The sequence below is a fragment of the Chinchilla lanigera genome, unplaced genomic scaffold (genome assembly GCF_000276665.1).
Source record: "Chinchilla lanigera isolate Chin_1 unplaced genomic scaffold, ChiLan1.0 scaffold00027, whole genome shotgun sequence".
Classification (NCBI taxonomy): domain Eukaryota; kingdom Metazoa; phylum Chordata; class Mammalia; order Rodentia; family Chinchillidae; genus Chinchilla; species Chinchilla lanigera.
This window is the reverse complement of record NW_004955428.1, coordinates 20,317,584-20,329,707: the sequence shown is the minus strand read 5'-3', so window position 1 is coordinate 20,329,707 and position 12,124 is coordinate 20,317,584. Positions and strand designations below refer to the sequence as shown.

Here is a 12,124-nt window from a genome sequence, read left to right as displayed (position 1 = left end):
ATATCCTGAAACTAAAATTCTTAATGTTTTGACATTTTAAATGATTAAAATAATTATATGTTCTTTATATGCAGTTTATATTTCTCCTTATACACATACATTACATATTTATGTTTATTTTCCAAAATGCTTCCATTCAGAACCACCTAATACTTTATTGTATGTATTGACAATTTACTTTTTAAAAAACAAAAGCAAGTAAAACAATAGGAGCAATAAATCTTTAGTTTGAGAATGCATTGGCCACCGAGTACCTTACTTTTTCATGTTCTTTTAACCTGTAAGTATCTGGCTAAGGACAATGGAATTTTGGATGGAAGCAAATGCCTTTGCAGTGTTCTTACACATTTGTATGTATTTCCATTAATATAGATCCAGCGGCAATACAGTGCACTTTATGTTTCTTTTAGGATCATGGCTGCATTTTCCTCTTATAGTTAGTGGTGAGGTTTCATCACTATTGGAAATTGAAGTTCATCATAAAGGAGAAAAAAATAGTCTTTCTATGACCAAATGTGATTTTCATAAATTATAAGTTGCACTTAAAGTGGGTCAAGAATATCCTTCTTCTTCTGAACTGCTTTTCACACCACAGATGCTAAAATCAAACAAAGAGCAAAGAGTCATGTGAAAAAAATGTAAAGGGCAGTTCAATACAGGAACTTGCCTAGAATGATTTTCCATTAACTAATCAAAATCTTTATTAATGTAAATGAAATCTATTTTAGCTTCAAGGAATGTCATTGATTCTTTAAGGGAACTGAAAGAATAAAGAACAAATGTATAAGAATAGTAATATGATGATAATGTGTAATAATTATACATCAGCCTAATTGCACAATATAGTACAACGTGTAATCAGTACTGTGAGGAGCAATTTAGTAATCATTATGAATTCTTTTAGGTGTTTCCTTCATAGTCTGTGATATAAAGTAAATGTACACTTTACACCACTGTCAATCATCACTTTAAGTTGGTCTTAAGCTTATCTTTATTGTGAACAAAAACTATCTGCTGTTAGTTTCAAATAATTTTTAAATATAAAAATGCTTTGATAGATTTAGTGGCTATGCTTCAATTTTCCATAGTTCAGCTTCTTACTATCTTTGTATTCACCAACTGAAATGTCCTGTGTGTGAAATCCATCTTAGCTGATGAGTCTCTTTGTCAACATAGCTTAGAGATATCCTGCATCCAGAAAATGGACAGGGAGGCATTATAACCAAATCACAAATCTTTAGCAAATACAGGTGAATAATTTTCAGTGCTATGTTCTTAGTCTTGTCAATGAATGTAAACAGATTTAGACTACAGCTGTATTTCTCCCTTTGATGAAATCATTTATATTTTGGGGAAGTCTGCAAGCAGCAAACTAAGTAAGATGAAGAATCTTTTATTTTTGAAATTTCAGTAGGATAAAATGGATGATAGAATCTCTGGAAAGAGTGTTTATGCATCTCCAGCCTTCTAGGCATATTTAATTTGAAGGATTTCTTGTCTCCCACCAACATGTGCATTTCTAGCCTTTGTATGGGGTTGGGCCAGAGGCCATATCTAACTGCATGGGACACATTTGCAGGGGGAGAATATGTTACTTTCTGTATCAAACTTTAATGTACATATGAATCACCCAGTGATCTTGTTAAAATTCAGATTCCAATCCTATATGGCTGAATGGTGCCTAGAACTTCACATTTCTGACATCCTAATTTGATGCCAATTTTGCTGCTCTACTGAGTTCACATTGTCTGACCACCTCAGTGTGATACATTTTCATCTGTTCTTCTGAATTAAATCAAAGTTCTTGAGGAAAGAGATCTAACATAACTTAATTTTTTTCCTTCAGAAGTGTCAGACATAGAGTAGGCATCTAATGGTTACCTACTAGCTACATCTTGGTTTTCAGAAGATAAAGAAAAAATAGAAGACCTATTTCTTTAATCACCTATTTTTTTGTTTCCTTTTAGAATATATGAGCAATCAAGGGTGCCTCTTTTCAACTTATAAATTTATCTCTTACTACTTTGAATAAGGGTGTGATCTAAAGGTAGCATTTTGGAAGTTTAAGATTATAGTAGAAGTCACATAACTTGGGAAAAGGCAGTTAAATGTACCCGTGGGGGCCAGTAGATTCTTTCTAGATTCAGGAAACTCACTTTCTCCATCTCTGTCTCTGCCTCTGTCTCTGTATCTGTCTCTGTCTCTGTCTCTCTCTCTTTCTCTTTCTCTCTCTGGCTTTTTCACTCTTTCTCTGTCTTGTTATTTCTCTAGTCCACTACTTAGGCAATTTTAATGACAAATTTACATTTGCTTTTTTCCCCTATCGCCTATCTTCCCTGTCTTGAATTTGTGATAGGACTTGTGTCCTCTTCAACTCATGGAGAAACAATGCATAACCCAAAGTTCAAACATAAACCCCCTGCAGTGGTGGCAAGAGGAAACAAAGGCCGAACATGGTGTCTTGAAAGTTCTCCCTAATACTGAAGCATCAACAGGTACTGTCATGCAGAACTGTATTGTAAGTTTTACTTTTCTTCTAATGTGAAATTCTTTGTCTCTGAGGCAATTTATGCATAGTATTTGTCTTAGTTACTTTGTCATTGCTGAGACAAAATATTCAGCACCTGCACCTTAAAGGAGAAGAGGTGCCTTTTGCTCACATTTTAGAAGTTTCAGTCTTTCATAATTGGTGGCATGGTAGAAGGGCCCTGGCAGAAAAAAGTTGTCACTTCATGCTGACTGAGATGCAGATTCAAGGAAGGATCCCGGAAAGAAGATAAATCCTTCCATGTTACAATCCCAGTGGCCAGCCTCTTCTGACCGTAGCCCAGCTTCTAACAGCAAGTCAGTTATCCTGTCCTATAATCCAATCACCTTCTGAATGCACAAGTTTCTAAGGAGCAGTTTAGATCTAACCTATAACAGCTTTTCTTAGTTAAAATTACTGCTAAGCATTTTTGGATACTGAAGAAGTAGGAAGAGTATGCTATGTTGTTTTGTTCGTAATACAAGGATCCATTTTCAAATGTACAACATGAAGCTAATCTTGGGGTGACTGAGCAGCTTGAATGACCTCTCCATGTCGGGTAGGTAAGTCTGTTTGTAACTGTTTTTCCCTCTGTGCTTAGCAATCATTAGCTTGATTTGTTTTTAGCATTCCATATAAACAATGGCTTGGTTAAATGAGAAGGCTGCTTGGAAACATATTAGCTTCAAATCCAAATATTGAATGACTTACCCAAGGTCAATACAATGGTCACTGACAAATAGGCATTAGATATGATTTAAAAAAACCACTGTTACTTTACCATTTAGTTCATTCTTTCTTCCTACATATCATGTTTCCAAGAGAGCTATGAACGTCTACAAATCTTTAAAAATAACGAATATATTTTGTTATCAAATGTAGTACTAGAAAAACAATGGCTAAAATGTTATGTATCAAAAACATTAGAAACTTATGGCTGAGTTTAAAATCTACTTCAAGCTGTTTCTAGCCTGAAGGAGATAATGTCTTTTCTTTTCTAGAAATATGTCATCATTTACAGACAGAAAAGAGTTCCCTATTGTAAAGAATGGCTCCCTATAGGATTTGCTGAATTTCCTATAGCTAGACTTACTAAATAAAACAAATGGCATCCGAGAGGATTCTGTTTGTCTTTGGTTTCAAGTAATGTGTTTTCTTATATTTTTTCATTCCTGCCTATCTTAAGTGCCAGGAAGAAAACCATGCTTTGAAAAACTAGCACTTAAAGTACAAATATTGCGTGCATCATGGGGTCAGTGTAATTTCAAGATGCAAGATACCTTTCCAGCTTGAGATATTATTTACCCAATGCCTAAATTTACTAAACACGAATGATGTGCAAGTACATAGTTGCTGAGGAGGCTAATCTCATCTGCCAAAATTGATAAAATTACAAGATTTGAAACGCATTTCTGTCAATTGGGCTCTTTTTGAGAATCTTGCACTGTTTTATGACCTTCCTTACTTTAGCCATATTTACCCTAGCAATACTAATTTCAAAGTGTCAGTGGGAAAAGACAAATGCAGGAAGCTTCATGAACTTTTTCTTTTTTCCAGCTTTTGTGGAAGCTATAATTTAATATATGGATATGAACTAGGCATGAGACAAAATTGATTTACCACCCTGCATATTAATTTGTGAAAGCTACGGTATATTCAACCATATTGTCACCACAATGTAGTTTTAGATAATGGAAGATTGACGATTTTGTGTTACATTCCTTTTAATTATTTTTCTTTTAAACATTCATTATTACTGTTATATAAAACTATAAAAATAGCCTGAAAAAGATTGTTATTAAAATGTTAGTAAAAATATTATTTAAATTACTATTAAGAGAATATAAATAACATTAACATTTAAATATGTATTTTTTCTTATACATATATTAACAAATGGTAATGCACAGCCTTGAGAGGTATCAGAAAGGTAGAGAGAATGAGAGAGAAGAGAGAGGGAAAGAGAGAAAGAGAGAGAGAGAGGGGAGAGAGAAGAAAAACAGTTGACATACAAAATTACAACTAAATCAGCTCTCAGAAGCACTTAGCAGTGCAAAGCATAGATAACACCTTTCTCCCTATTTACCTTTCTGTCCTAGCTCAGCAATAAACATGTTTGGGACAGTGTTGCTGGTCAGCCACCTTGAATCTATGCATAGTGGGTCATTGGCCTTATTCCTCAGTTCTCATCACCCTTCTTTCCACCCTCAGCTCATATCCTTGGTGTCTCCTGGTATTGATTTCCATGTCATACTAACTGACTGCTCACTTCTAGCCTTTTGTTCCATCAATATATCTCTGTCTTCTCACCAGGTTCAGCTCCACATATTTCTTTTACCACATCACACTTCTGCTACAGAATCAGACAAAACTTCTCTTTTTTGTTTTCTGTTGTTCCAAGTTGAAGATCTTTTCATCCTATGTAGTTATCATATCACTGGTTACAAACTATTTCTCTGAGCTCATACTGTACTACTCATCACCTCTGATGAAACTTATCTGTTCTGCCACATAATGCAGGCACAACTCCAAGACTCAAGCTTTATTTGTTTTGTTGTGCTTTTCCCTGTATAGGAATATTGTCATTTTTTCAATTTACTCAAATACTAATGACCCTTTGGTCTAACTTGATTCCCCTTGTTTCTTTTAAGCCTGATAGACAAGTCCAGCTTACAAAGCCTACTTTCTTGCCTTCATACTTAGAGATGAATTAAGTCTGTGATGGTTTCATGTTTGCAAACATTTTATCTCCTCCAAAAAATTATAATCTAGTTGAAGGAGTAAACAAACCTTACAGTGTTTACATTTCCACAATTGCTGCCTTGGGGCAGTTGCTCAATAAATACTTTGAATTGCAGCAAATTAAATTGAATGAAGAGCCTAGTTCTTGATAACTACAAGAAAGCTCATCAAATAGTATTTCCAATATAAAAATGTGGTATACAGAGTCAACAACTTTTATAGCATGGATACTAATTTTTTAAGACTTCTATAAAATTTATGTTGAACTCTATTGATGAAAACAAGTGAAATTATCATCTGAATTGATATAAAATAGACTAGAATTTTTTCTCTTGTACTGAGTAGAGAATAGTCACAGGGCTTTGTCTTTGTGACTGTTTGATTTATGTTTCATAGAGTTTGAGAGATCATGAACTAGGATTCTTTAATGTTGTCTCTGTCTGTATGCTGTATAACCAGATAAGTTATGTAAGGAAGGGGAAAAGGTTATTTCATTCAAGTTACAGACTATGCTTACTTTGGATATAAAAAAAAAAACCTAAGTCATGATATGTGTAAATAGAAGGTAGTCATTAAAGATATTTGGAGGCTTGTTATGCCTACCATTAGACAGTCTGGCATTTCTAAACTATGGTTTAGGGCAGGAAACTAATCTACATGATTCAGCAAAAACTGTATTTTTCAACTCTCATTTAATCCATAAAATGTACTCTTAGAGAATACATGCTTGCTCCTGAGTTCATGTGTTCAAGCCTTCAGAAAATGAAATCAGAAATAAATTTAGGTGGGAAAGACTTTGCAGTCAGGTAGAAGAAATATCTCATGGTTAAAGTTTAACTTCATGGCTTCCAACCTATTTTAGTTGGAAAAGTAAAGTTTTTTGTAATAGGCTGATTACACAATTGAATGTGAAGAACGGTGCTTATGTGTATTGGAGTTAGGCAATTAGGAGCAGCTAAACTGAAGTTAGGAGTGTCTAAAATGGTTGAAATAGTACTATTTCTCAGAAAATTCCATTGGAATGTAGCACCTACTGATATTTTGGACACAACCAGTACCTTCCCTATAGGCTCTGTTCATAAGAAATGACTCAAAATGGATGACATCACCCACCCACTGTACTGATTTTCTGCAGATAAAAATCTATGTTGTATTGATGAACACAAATTGTCAAAATACAAAAATGAATCAACACTATTAAATTGATGTTCACTCAAACATTCTTTCTTTAGTACCATTGTGGTATCAATCAACTTCTTTGTTAATCAGTGCCTTGACCATTAATCTCCCTAACAGTGGAAGAGCAAAAGATTCAAGATTTATGAATTAATCTGGGGCCAATCCTCCTCCATCTTCTCCACAACCCACAAAATATACAGCTGTGGAAGCTGAGGTATGAGGAAAAAGGTGCTCTGATCTTTATGTGGTAGACTTTAATAGACAATGACTGGAGAATCATAAGATTTAGAGACAAGTCTGGAAAAGAAAAATTAATCTTATGTTATTTGTGATATAAAATTTAAATTTGAAGGGAAAATGTATTATGTAAACTTTCTTGGAAAAATATATTCCTTCCATAAATGCAAATATTCTTTCCACAATGAAATTATTTGTTTTAAAAATTAGTGACAAAAAGCCAAAATCAAACCAAAACAAAAAATGAGTGATTAATTCTATTCTAATATGAACTGAAAGACACAAATTAAAACAACTTAATTTTACAGCTCATACATTCAATTTTCAAGGCTAAGTGCTATTCATTCTCTTTTTGCATTGTGAAAGCACATTCTAGGTAGACTCAGTTCTTTTTTTAAATCTTGCAGAACTAGGGGCAACCCACTAGGGCCCCCCTTCTGTTCCTCTCTTGGACAGAAGCTTTCTTTACTTTCCCTCAATAAATATATTTTGCTTTTAACCTCTGTTGTTCCTAAAATTCATTTTTTGATTTTAGAGAACATGAACTCATCCCAGATATCATTCAGGTTGGGAGATTTTACTTGCCTTTATCACCACCACCGTAGTTCACTATGCTCTTTTCAAACTTGCTTTTTTGCAAGTCTTCACTTGGCTTCAATTGCAATCTGATATCAAACCTGAACAATTTGTGTGCCTGTTTTTCCTCCACTTACTCCTTTCCACAATGCTTTATCTCCCCGTAAAACTTACTATAAAAAGCAGTAGACTAGAAGGAACCTGGAGACAATTAATATCCCAATGCAAGAAATTAAATTGGCTCTCCACGAACCAATCACCAAGAGTGGGACAGAAACACCAATTTTCCACTAAAATGTGGGCCTCCATAATGAACTGTCCCTCGAAACTGCATGAGGTGAATATTCCTTGCCTTTGCTACTCTTCCTGTCATTATCTTTAAGTGCTTGATTTTTTTCCTTTTGTTCTTAAATGTTCAATTCTATTTTTTTTTTTTTTGAGACAGGGTCTCACTGTAGTTCAGGATGGCCTTGAGTTCACTATGTACCCCAGCCTAGCCTCCAACTCGTGGGGATCTTCTGCCTCAGCCTCTCAAGAGGGGATTCCAGGCATGCGCTACCACGCCGGGCTTAAACGCTGAATTCTAACATTCACCAGATCTCAACCAAGGCGGGACACTCGTTCTTAGTAGCTGCAGGCACCGCCCACCGCACCGGAAGTTACATCAGGACGATCTATGTCCAGCCCCCGGAAATAAGATTCTATTATCTGAGGAGCTGCCGCAGCTGCCAATGGCGCTGCGAAGCCCGGAAGTTCAGGATGGCTGCCGCAGAGACCCAGGCGCTGCGGGAGCCCGAGTAAGTACTGTCTGCCGGTGGGCGGGACTCTGGGGGCCAGGCGGGTGGGAAACGGCGGAAACTGCCAAGATAGGCGGGCGGAAAAGTTCAGGCCTAATGGCGGGACCCAAACTTTGCCTCTCCCTGTGCGCTGCGTTCCTCGGGAGGCACGGGCGCCAGCGGCCTTTACAGGTCTGGTGCGCCGCGGCTGCAGGCGCCGAGGTCCCCGCTTCCTGCTCTTGTGGGGCCCGGGAGAGCTGGCAGCGGCCACCGTGGGCCAGCCCTGAGTCCTCCGTTCCGCATCCGGCACCTGGGCGTCCTACTACTCACTGGGGGCTGCTTGAGAACCTGAGAGCAGAGAAGAGGCGCCAAAGTCATTCTCCAATAGTCCCAGAAGTAGCCTGCGGCCAGCCGGTACTTCACCTCCCCGCCTGCACTTTACTCCAGTGCACGCCTTCTTCTTGTTGGCATCTTTTTCACCTATCAGCAAACATGAAGCAAAGGTGGAAGATGCTGTTAATTCTGCAAAGAGTATAAATGAAGAAAATGGAGAAGTATCAGAAGACCAGTCTCAAAATACAGTCCTCACAAAAAAAGAAACAAACTCAGAAGTAAACACAAGAAGCATAAACATTCCTCAGAAGAAGACAAGGATAAAAAGCAAAAGCATAAACATAAGAAACATAAAAGAAGTTATTGATGCTTCTGACAAAGAAGGTATGTCTTTAGCAAAAAGAACTAAACTAGATGACTTAGCTTTGCTGGAAGACCTGGAGAAACAGAGGGCCTTGATTAAAGCTGAACTTGATTATGAGTTGATGGAAGGAAAGGTCCAGTCTGGGATGGGACTCATTTTGCAAGGTTATGAGTCTGGCTCTGAAGAAGGTGGGGAGGTTCCCGAGAGGGCGAGAAATGGGAATAGATCCAGTACTAGACCTTCAAGTACAAAGGGGAAACTTGAAGTTGTGGACAATAAAAATAGTACAAAAAATGAAGTAAAAGCAGATCCAAAGAATGGACCAGACATAAGTCAGATAAAAAGAAAAGTAAGGGAGATACTGAAATAGTTAAAGAGAAAACGACGAGGAGCAATTCAAAGGAGAGGAAGAAGTCCAAAAGTCCCTCCAAAAGAAGTAAGTCTCAAGACCAAGCAAGGAAGTTGAAGTCCCTTGCCCTTAGGAGGTGATAGGAGAAAATTGGCAAGGCCAGATCTCCTGCTGATGAGAAGGTTAAAATTGAAGATAAGAGTAAGACAAAAGATAGGAAAAAAGTCCCCAGTTATAAATGAAAGTAGAAGTCAAGATCTAGGTAAAAAGTCCAGATCTCCAGTTGACCTACAAGGTAAATCCAAAGATAGAAGGTCACAATCCAAAGAGAGAAAATTGAAAAGGTCTGAAGTTGATAAGGAAAAGAATCCCAGTAGGTCTCCCTCTAAGGATGCTTCCTCTGGGAAAGAAAATGGGTCAGTTAGTAGAAAACCTGATCGCAGTCCTAAGAGAAGGAGCCTGTCTCCAAAACAGGGTGAGAAGTCCAGGAGAAGTAGATCTCTGCTCTTGAATGATAGACATCTAAGCAGAGCAAATCACCTTCTTAAACTCTGTCTCTGGGTAGAAGAGCCAAGAGCCGATCTTTAGAAAGAAAATGTAGGGAGCCAGAGAGGAGACATCTTTCTTCTCCAAGAACATGCCCTCGAGATGACCTCCTCAGCAGGTGGGAAAGATCCAAGGATGCTAGCCCCATCAGTAGGTGGTCTCCAATGAGAAGAAGTTGCTCTCCCACCAGAAGGTGGTCCTTCTCCCCATTCTGGCATAGCAGGTCTCCTCAGAGAAGAGACAGAGCCCAGAGGAGCAGATCATGCCTGAGAAGGAGGTCTTGATCGTGGGGTGGCCGTAGATGAAGGAGCAAGAGCAAAGTGAAGGAAGACAAATTCAAAGGAAGTCTCTCAGAAGAAATGTAAGTTGAGCAAGAGTCTTCATCTGATGATAATCTCGAAGATTTTGATGTAGAGGAACAGGATGAAGAAGCACTAATAGAACAGAGAAGAATACAGAGGCAAGCAATTGTTCAGAAATACAAGTACCTGGCTGAGGACAGCAACATGTCTGTGCTGTCAGAGCCTAGCAGCCCCCACAGCAGCACTGGAATGCGGTTGCCCTCTCCAGACAACATCGTGGAGTGGGTCTCCACCAACATTAAAGAGTATGAGGGGGAGAACGTTGACACACTTGAGGCCTCAGTAAAAGCCAAGCATAATCTCATGACGGTAGAACAGAATAATGGTTCATCTCAGAAGAAGCTGTTGGCACCTGACATGTTTACAGAATCTGATGATATGTTTGCTTCATATTTTGATAGTGCTCATCTTCGGGCTGCTGGCACTGAAAAAGATTTCAAAGAGAATCCCAACCTCAGAGATAACTGGACTGATGCAGAAGGCTGTTATCGTGTGAACATAGGTGAAGTCTTAGATAAACATTACAATGTGTATGGCTATATCGGGCAAGGTGTATTCAGCAGTGCTGTGCGAGCCAGAGATAATGCAAGAGCCAACCAAGAAGTGGCTGTGAAGATCATCAGGAACAATGAGCTCATGCAAAAGGTTGGTTTAAAAGAACTGGAGTTCCTGAAAAAACTTAACAATGCCAATCCTAATGACAAGTTCCACTGTCTGCGGCTCTTCAGACACTTCTATCATGAGCAGCATCTCTGACTCGTATTTGAGCTTCTCAGTATGAATTTACGAGAGGTATTAAAAAATACAGTAAGGATGTTGGTCTTCATATTAAAGCTGTAAGATCTTACAGTCAGCAGCTGTTCCTGGCATTGAAACTCCTTAAAAGGTGCAACATCCTACATGCAGATATCAAGCTGGACAACATTCTGGTTAATGAATCAAAAATGATTTTAAAGCTCTGTGATTTTGGGTTGGCTTCCCACATCATGGATAATGACATAACACCTTATCTTGTCAGTAGATTTTGTTGGGCTCCTGAGATCATTATAGGTAAAAGCTGTGACTGTGGCATAGATATGTGGTCTGTAGGCTGTACCCTGGTAAAACCAATAACCACATGTTGAAGCTTGCCATGGATCTCAAAGGAAAGATGCCAAATAAGATCATTTGGAAAGATGTATTCAAAGATCAGCATTTTGATCAAAATCTCAACTTCATGTACATAGAAGTTGATAAAGTAAGAGAGAGGGAGAAAGTTATGGTCATGAGCACCATTAATCCTCCTAAGGACCTATTGGCTGACTTGATTGGGTGCCAGCAATTTCCTGAAGACAAACATAAGAAAGTATACCAGCTGAACGGCTTGTTGGACCAGATTGTAATGTTGGACCCAGATAAATGAATTAGCATCACCCAGGCCCTACAGCATGCATTCATCCAGGAAAAAATTTAACAAGATGAAGAAACTGCAAAGGTTTGAGTAATTAAATACAAAGACTGAAGAAATTTCACAGCAGTTTATTATTAATGTATATAAACTTACAAATATATCTCCAGCAAATTTGAGGAAGCATGATGTATTTGAATTATCACCAAGGGTGATACTTCTTTTAGAAATGTTAGTTAATCTGTTTTGTGTCTTATGTGCAGTTTCACTGTAGAACTGTTTTAATTGCCAAGACTATAGAAAATTATAGTGCTAGTGTATATGGTTGCAGTTCACATAAAAGACAAAAACATCTATTATAAAATGAGTAGTAATACTGGGTGGTTGATTCATTTTTAGCAGACTTGGCTTCATTTTGGTCTTCAGATGAAATGGCCAGCATAAATGCTGTTTATATTCACGTTTTCCTAGAGGTGTGTGTGTGTGTGTGTGCAGGCCACGGCAGCATGCCCTGGGTATAGTCAGTGTTGAAGGGGGTCTGTTTCTTAGCCTGCCTACAGGGATGTCTCCTTTTTTAAAGCAGGTTGTGCACATTTAGTGCACTGAAGGTAAGCTACCATCAACATCACTGGTGTTTTAAGGTGTTCTTTTATTGGAATAATTGACAAGTGAGGGATCTTAGCTTTGTGACAGAATTCCCTGCATGTGTGATAACTGACTTTGTTTTAATTTTGGCATTGCAGCTG

The 12,124-nt window shown here is 37.9% G+C and overlaps 1 pseudogene; it reads left to right on the top strand.

Annotated features, from left to right (window-relative positions):
• Nucleotides 1-8,020: 8,020 nt before the first annotated feature.
• On the top strand, nucleotides 8,021-11,552 carry LOC102021152 (annotated as a pseudogene).
• The last annotated feature ends 572 nt before the right edge of the window (nucleotides 11,553-12,124 follow it).